We start from the raw sequence: 8,197 nt of genomic DNA, 5'->3' as shown, positions 1-8,197 counted from the left end.
GAAAACCTCTCCAAATAAAAAAAAAAAAGAGGGGGGGGGGATTCAGAACTCCAGAAATAAATTGCAAAAAGAGAGAAAATCAAAAAAGAAAAAAATTATAACAGGTCATCTAAAGCTAGTGCACAGGAATTCAGAAATAGATATAGACATTTGTTATAAACAGCTGGGGTCTGAATAAATACACCTTTTATATGGTGACTCTTGAAATTACTGCTTAGCAAAACCAAACTTCTTTTTAACAAACACAATGCTATGGAACGGGACACATGAAATATTTGTTGTTGATGATAATACCTTAACAATCAAGCGTTATCTCAATAGCACGGAACTTTTTTAACATACATTTATAGCAGTTTGTTTTTCAACAAAGAACATATTAATGTTTTTAGAGTGCAAGGAATTTACAGCTATCATATAATGCAAGTTACAGACTTAGCTTTAGCTTCTTAAAACACAGTTTTCACAGACATTTTTCTCTTTTTTCCCTCTTTTTGAGAGTTTTGTTTTGGTTTTTGTTTTTGTTTTTGTTTTTTTTCTGTAGGGCATGTAAGCTTACCAGAGAGACAAAGAAAGCGAGAAATCACCCCTGCCCCCAGGGAGGAAGGCCATGCCTCAATCCCTTCTTCAATCTCCTCTCAAGATCTCAAGATTTTGGGCATGAATACACATGCGCCTGGTGTGAGTTTTAAACCAGGACTCGAACCACAGTAGACGACATGACAGTCCAGCGACATAACCATTATGCCGTCGGCTGGTCCCCACAGATGTTTTCAAAGGAAACAATTCTGAGGATGATTTTATATGGAATGGGTTCCTGGTTTTTGTTACTACAATTTCTCTGTAAACTGTATTTATCCAGAAAGATCATCCAAAAACTAAGATAGAAAGGCATTTCAAAGATAAACTTGGCAGTTGATTTATTACATTTCCATTTCTCAAATTAGAAGAGCCCTTTGAAGGGTCCAACAGTGGCACAGTGTTAAAAAACAATGTTCTGTGAGGAAATCCCATGTGGAAAAGTTCCTGGTTCAAGAGCTGCCTGAATACTCAGGGCACACGCTTGCCCATGGTCCCAGCTGACTTAAGGCTGGGCTGAGCATCAAGACCCTGTTGGGGGTGCTGTCCCTGTCTCTGTTTCTCCCAATCATAGAAGAAAGAAATTTGAAAATAAAAAAAAGGAAACAAAGAAGAGCCCTTTAAATATTGAAAAGAAAATACATAATACATCAATATTCACAAAGATGTGAATATTATTAGGGCCCTTTTTTCACCCACTTTATGTTGTACTGTCTTATAACAAATGGATTTTTCTTTTTTTAATTTTATTTATTCATTCATTTATTTTAATTTGACCAGAGAGAGACAGAGAAAGAGAGAGAGAAAGAAAATGAGAAAGCAAGCCACCAGGTCCGGGACTTGAACCTGTGTTTGATCATGTGAGAGTGTCCAGTGCCTTAACCGCCATGCCACCTGCTGGTCCCCAACAAACTGATTTTTCTTACGCTGAAGGGACAAAAGTCAATATGTCAGGTTCATTCTCCAGAACTCTGGCACATGTCTCTGAGTGGGAGAAATGACTAGGCCTGAGAACGAATGATTAAAAGCTTTTCTGTTGTTGTTTTTACTGTAGCAAATTATTTTGTTTTCTTTTCTTTTTTAATTTAATTGTATATATTCAATCACTGTATATCATTACAGCTTGCAAAACAAATCTTCCCAGCATGAATATATTTTATATTAGTCTAGTTAAAAGATATTATCATACAAGTTATAATCAACAGATAATTTTCCATTTTTATGTCTCTTAAATATTTTGCTTCTTTCTTTTTCCCCTTGAGCCCCCTTGAGCCCCTTTTAAAATCCCAGATGGAAAAAATACAGATGGAGAGATAAGCAAATAGCATAGCAGTTACATCACTAGACTCTCATATAGTTGACCATAGTTCAAGTCCCAGACCAGAGGCTTGAAACACTGGGCACGTGTGCATGCATGCTCAAAAATTCCAAGAGGAGAATGGCGGAGAAGAGATTGCAGCACCCTGGGCGGGTGATTTCTCACTTTCTGTCTCTCTGTCTCTCTCTGGCTCTCCAGTGAGTATATGTGCCCTTATAGCAAAAATCTCTCAAAAAAAGAAAAAAAAAAAGATGGAAATTTAGAACCTAATGAATTCATATAAAAATATGACAGGGAGGCAAAGCAGGCTGTCCTGTGTACTGTAGGCTGTTCAAACGCAGCCTAGCATCTTCTCATAATGCCAGCAGCACCACCCTCAGCTCCTTCACCACCACTCTCCACTGAGAACTGGAAATGTCACCGAACTTTGACAAATGTCCATTGAGGGACAAAATCATCCCTGGTTGAGAATGACTGTGCAATGTTTCATGAAGAATAGAGAAGTGGGACCAGCAGATCATATCATGGCAATACCACTAGACTCACATGTAGCCTACCACTGTTCCAGTCCTGGACCCAACAACTTGAAACTCACACCAGGTGCATGTGTATGCATGCCCAAAATCCCAGAGAAGAATGGAGGAGAAGGGATTGCAGCATGGCCATCCCTCTGGGAGATGATTTCTCGCTTTCTAATTCTGTTTCTCTCTGTCTCTCCAGCAAGCTCACACACCCTATAGAAAAAGATTTCTCTACGGAAAAAAAAAAAAGAATAGAGAAGCAACAAATATTTATTGAATGCCTATCCTATATAATGCTATGAGTTACGAGCTATTGAATTGTGAAAATATATGTTTGCTTTTAAGAAAGTTACAATGGACTTAGAGACACAAAATGTACTTATATGAGTATCTAAACAGGAGATGGTTATAGATATAAAATAAAAACTATGCACATACACACCGAGGGACATAAAAAAATATTAAAAATATTAGTGGGAAAGGGAACTAAAGTACAAGTTTATTTTAGTGCAAAAATTTTTGAAAGCAGTGCATGGCTTTTTCATAATATACATTTGCCATGAATTTTCTGAGGAGCCCCACATCTATGTGTACGTGTGTGTGTGTGTGTGTGTGTGTGCACATTCACATGTATGTATAGTCACATATACATATGGTTGCTTTTAGATTTATTGAGACAATCCCAGTTCTGTAAGACCAAAGGTGAGAAAAAATCAGGAAAGGCTTCAGTTTACAGATGATATCAGTTGAGCTGTGTCTTCAGGACTGGGTTTGGAGCAAAATCAATGAGTAAGAAACATTTGGCCTATGCATAAGTAATGCAATTTTGGAAAGGAGAATTGGCAGTGGGACAAGGGGTGGATTTAGGCCTAATTATATTGGAAAATTTTAAAACATTTCTCTGTAATTACTGACAGACATTTATCCTTCACATTTTTTAAGAATTCTTTATTTAATTTTATTTATTCATTCATTTATTTTCATTTGACTAGAGAGAGACAGACACAGAGAGAGAGGAGAGAGAGCAGAAGTGAGAAAGCATGTGGCCAGGTCCGGGACTCAAACCATGGTGAGCCCTGTGGGAGTGTCCAGTGTCCACACCACCTGCAGGTCCTTAGCCTTCAAATTTTAATCACACATTTTTAAAGCCTGAAACAATTTCTTGTATTCTACATTTTTTTAAAATTTGCAATAGGGCATATGCTCTCACCAGAAACAGAGTGAGAGATAAAAGTAAGAAAACAGCCCCCAGGAAGATAGTTATGACGCAATCCTTTCTCCTCCATTCTCCCCTCGGGGTTTTGGGTGTGCACGCACACGTGCCAAGAGTGTTCCTTAAGCCATCAGGCCTAGGACTCAAACCGCACTGTCAGCCATGTGGTATCCAGCCACCTTAACCACCATGCCACTGACAGGCCCTGTAGTCTACAAACTTTAATCTTTAGAGTTTTCCACTTAGCAAAGAAGCAACATAACAAACTAATATTTTCAATAATTATGAAAATAAAACAGTGTAAAGTGTGTGGTAGATTGAGGTTTTTTCATTTTCACATATTACACGCACCAATTATTAATCTATTTTGATCCCTGAAACATTGAACATTGCCATTCTTAATACATATTTAATACTTTAAATATGAATGAACATCCCAAACAAAAGCAATTATACAACAAAAGAACGAGTCTCCATTATTTGGCCTGAATAGCTACTATTCATTGAGGTTTTATATGCTAAGCACTATGCTATGAACTTCATGATCACTTATCTTCTCTACACTCTACTCATTCAAATAAATGAAATATTTAAATATTTATCATGAAATCAGGAAAACATGTGGAACTTCTGCATGAATAAACTTATTTTTGAGGCCGGCAGGTGGCACAATGGTTAAGGGAGCTGGACTCCCACACGGCCGACAGCAGTTTGAGTCCCGGATCTGATGACTTGCTTTTTCACTTTCCCTCCCTCTCTCTTCTCTCTCTGTCCCTCTATGGCCAAATTTAAATAACTAAATGAACAAATAAATAAAGTTAAATAAAATAATTCTTTTTTTAAAAAAAAAAGAAACTCACTTTTTAGAAAAGAAGACTAAAATTTACTGATCTTCCTCTACACTAATAGATAAATTCAGAAATAAACATTAAAAAAATTTTGGGCAAAAAAATCACCTAGTAAATTTTGTCAAAATTAATAAATTCATTAGATTTGTAACTTCTATTTCTGTCTTTCCTTACTTTATTGCATTTTCACTGAACCTCTAAGTATGCTACAAAGAAATTTTCAATTCAAAGCTATAACAAAGCTGGCTTTGCCTTATCTGAAATTATTAAGTAGCTCATAAGTATAATTAAAATTTAAAAGAGCAAGGACTCTAATCATTTAAATATCTTTATTCTGAAGAACCAATGTGCTAAAACCTAAACAATAGCATCTTTGAGTTTAAATCTTATAAAATTGGATCAATCTTCATCAAATGATACAATGTTCATTATAACCTTAGAAATATTTTCAACCTTCTTATTACCTGCTCAGCCTTCCAGTCTTAACATGGGCAAAACAACTGCAAAAAGGTGACAAATTATGTCTGTCCTTGCTAAATGCAAAACACCTACTTAAAAGAGTTGGCAGTAAGCAGTAATTTTGATCAATTTACATAATAAATTCAGAAGGAGATTGGAACATGCTGACAAGCATTATCTCTATCTTATAAAATTGAATTTATGGTTATATGTTTATTTTGTATTTAAGCATATGTTTCTCCAAAAGCAGGAGTACAGTAAAATAACCTCAGAAGGTCTAGTGCATATACATACCTTCAAATATTAGGTATATGGAAGACTTGACAAAGACTTAATTCAAAAAGAAAATTAATATTTTATAACATGCTATGTAATGAAAGAGTAGATTGCCCACATCACTATATATTTTTTAACAAATAAAGGATTTACCACTGATATCAATTGACTTTTGAACTTCAGAATTAAACAAATGTAATTGTGCAACTATTACATGCTATTTATTAAGAAAATTTAAAAACAAATGTGTTGTCACTTGGTTTGTTTTAAATGAACAAAACAAATATTACGCCAAGATTAAAAAAGTGTAGGATATTTATGCTAAACTCATTGATCCTTAGTTAATTTCCAGTTAAAACTAGAAAGTACCGAGTTTGCGCTAGACATGTATAAAATGCTTCATGTAAAATGCTGTCTTACTGTTGCATCTTTATTCAGCATCAACTTCCAGATGGGAACTATTTTTCATGGTTCATAAAGTCAAATCCAGCTGCTACATTTGGACCTACATAAGGAATCCACATTTTATTGCCTTCCAAGTGCTTATAAAACAATTGCTATTGTTTCTTTAGCCATGGTGCAACTCACTCTTCTCCGTGCAAATGAGATATCCAAAAAGAACTTTTAATGTCTTCATAGTTGATTACTTAGCAGTACTATGCGTAATAGGATCCTGATTTTACAACATTTTCTAGATATCTAAGCTAGCTTAAACAAAAACAATCTTCAATGGTAACCATAGATTGAGCGAATTACCAAGAGTGTTCATACCATTTCCTATTAAAACCCACAATGGTTATTAAATACTTCTGTAATCTTAGCTTTATTAAGACACAGGAAGTGCACAGTTTCCTCTCCCTCCTCACTCAGCTAATCTGGCTCTTTGATGGTCATGCGTTTGGAATATAACCATGGGGTTTCCACCACAGCCTAGTCTTCCCACAGCTAAATGGAATTAACCCTGTCAAGCCTCAGAAAAAGAAAGAAAAGAAAAGAATGCATCTCATTGTTGGGATGGAAATATATTTGGAACTTTGAGTGAATAGCACTTATATTAAAATACAGTCAATTTGTGCTTAGGACATTTTCGGTAGGGCTACCAATAAAAAAAGAAACATCAATTTCCGAAAATGGAAATTACTCAGCTTGCAAAATTACCTGTGGTTATTCTTTCTTGCTATCTATAGATGTCAAACGTGCGGTGTCTTCTCAATCGTGTTCATTAAATACTTTTTCGATTTTGAATTAACATCTGCTATTCTTTTTTGCCAAAAGACCTAAAATCCCAGGAGGAAAAAAATATATATATGGATGGAAAAGTTAGTACCTAGTGAGTTAATGTAAGAGTATGACAGAAAGGCAAGTTTTCTATGAATTGGGAAGCACAGACTCTGGTAAACCACCAGATAATCCCTACCCTGCTGAGTGGTTGCCCCAGAGGTCTGATACAGGGCCAAAGCCTCTTACGCATACTGAGACAAAGCTTATTTCAAGCAGAATTCAGCTCCTAAAGCCACCATACTGGACTCTGTATTTGTGTTTCCTGCTGTTTATATTGACTTGTTCCCAAAGCCACAATAGCTACAAAAACAAATATTGGTATGCAATGCTTTGCATCGGATGCAGGTAAAGTTCTCTGCTTCCTTTTTTACTTATATATATTTCTGCAAATAGGTTTTTAATATATTAGGAGATTATTTGATAATTATTAACCAGTTCAGAAACACACGTTCCACAACAGCTCATCCAGTCACCGTTTCTATTCCAGAATAATTCTCCGTTTTTGACCCTTGAGCCGAGATGAGCAAATGGGTATTCAAAAAGAAATTCATTTGAATCATCTTCCTTTGCCTTGTCAGCTCCCAATTGATATTCTGTTCAGATTTTTCCTGCAATCTTTTTGACCTTTGGCAAGAGATTGTGTTTCCTTATCTGATTTAAATTTTTGGAACAAGTTCAAGTATTTTTCTTTTCCTTTAGATTGGAAAAAATAGAATATAGGTGATTTTAGAAAGGTATTTTTATTCAAGTCAATTCTATTCATTCTTAATAAAAATGGGATTACTTTCTTTGTGGCTGCATAAATACATGGCCTGTAGAAGTGTTTGTAGTCTCTCTCGTACAACAATGTCACCTAAATCCTCTAATATAATCTGACAGAGGTAACAGAGTACCTTCTTATAAGAGGAAAACAAATAAAGAAGATTAACTTAAATGTAATCATATGTAAAATTCAGAAATGGACCTTAAGCTTTTCATTATTCAAGACTCACATAAGCACTAAGAATACTGGGTGGCGAATATATTTCATATCTTTTTAAAACTGTGTACTCAAAATACAAAACATAAACATTTCTTTGGAAAGCAACAAGAAAATAATATTCCTGCTATTACATTAAGATATCGATTCTTGTAGCGTTCACTTTTCTACATAGCCTGCAACCAGATTATTTTAAACTCAAAAAGATAGAGTTGAATAGCTCTTAAACAGAAGGTATTTTGTTAAAATATTAAATTATTCCATGAATACATTATGGGTATAAGCCTTGAGAACCTACCTGGTTATCAGGATAGGCCAGCTTTCTTTTTCTAATTATGTTTTTTCTTTATTTAGGGAGTTCCTGTAATCCGATATAAATTGATAGAAACTTTTTTTAATTCTCTATATTCCTTCCCAGAAGTGAATGCTCAGTCCTAGAGATTCAAAACAAGAACAAACGGAAATAATAATTAAAAGAATACTAATCTTGGAACCTACATTTTTAGCCTTGATTGTGCTCCATAATCACAAATTTCTTTCATAGACTTTTTTCTTATCTATCAGAGACTGTTTTATTTTTAGTTTTATAACCGAGTCTCAAATACAATTATGAATGACTAGAACAATTCAAAGAGAGAAAAATAGCTGTGAATCTGTAATCCAAAAGAATGTAAAAACATAAATAGGCAAGTTATGGTATACACCATCCTTTCCAGCTGACTTACA

The 8,197-nt window shown here is 34.9% G+C and overlaps 1 long non-coding RNA gene across 1 annotated transcript in view; it reads right to left on the bottom strand.

The window, feature by feature from the left end:
- The window catches only part of LOC102500477 (uncharacterized), a 17,498-nt gene extending 9,622 nt beyond the window's left edge, over positions 1-7,876 (bottom strand). The window contains exons 1-2 of the long non-coding RNA XR_337765.1: positions 7,770-7,876; positions 6,370-6,488 (exon numbers count right to left, since the gene is read on the bottom strand). This is a non-coding gene — a long non-coding RNA (uncharacterized LOC102500477). The remainder of the gene's footprint in view (positions 1-6,369; positions 6,489-7,769) is intronic.
- Between the last annotated feature and the right edge of the window lie 321 nt (positions 7,877-8,197).

The sequence above is a fragment of the Tupaia chinensis genome, unplaced genomic scaffold (genome assembly GCF_000334495.1).
Source record: "Tupaia chinensis unplaced genomic scaffold, TupChi_1.0 Scaffold149537_1, whole genome shotgun sequence".
Lineage (NCBI taxonomy): Eukaryota > Metazoa > Chordata > Mammalia > Scandentia > Tupaiidae > Tupaia > Tupaia belangeri.
The sequence above is the reverse complement of the archived record's forward strand: the minus strand, read 5'-3'. Positions and strand labels throughout refer to the sequence as shown.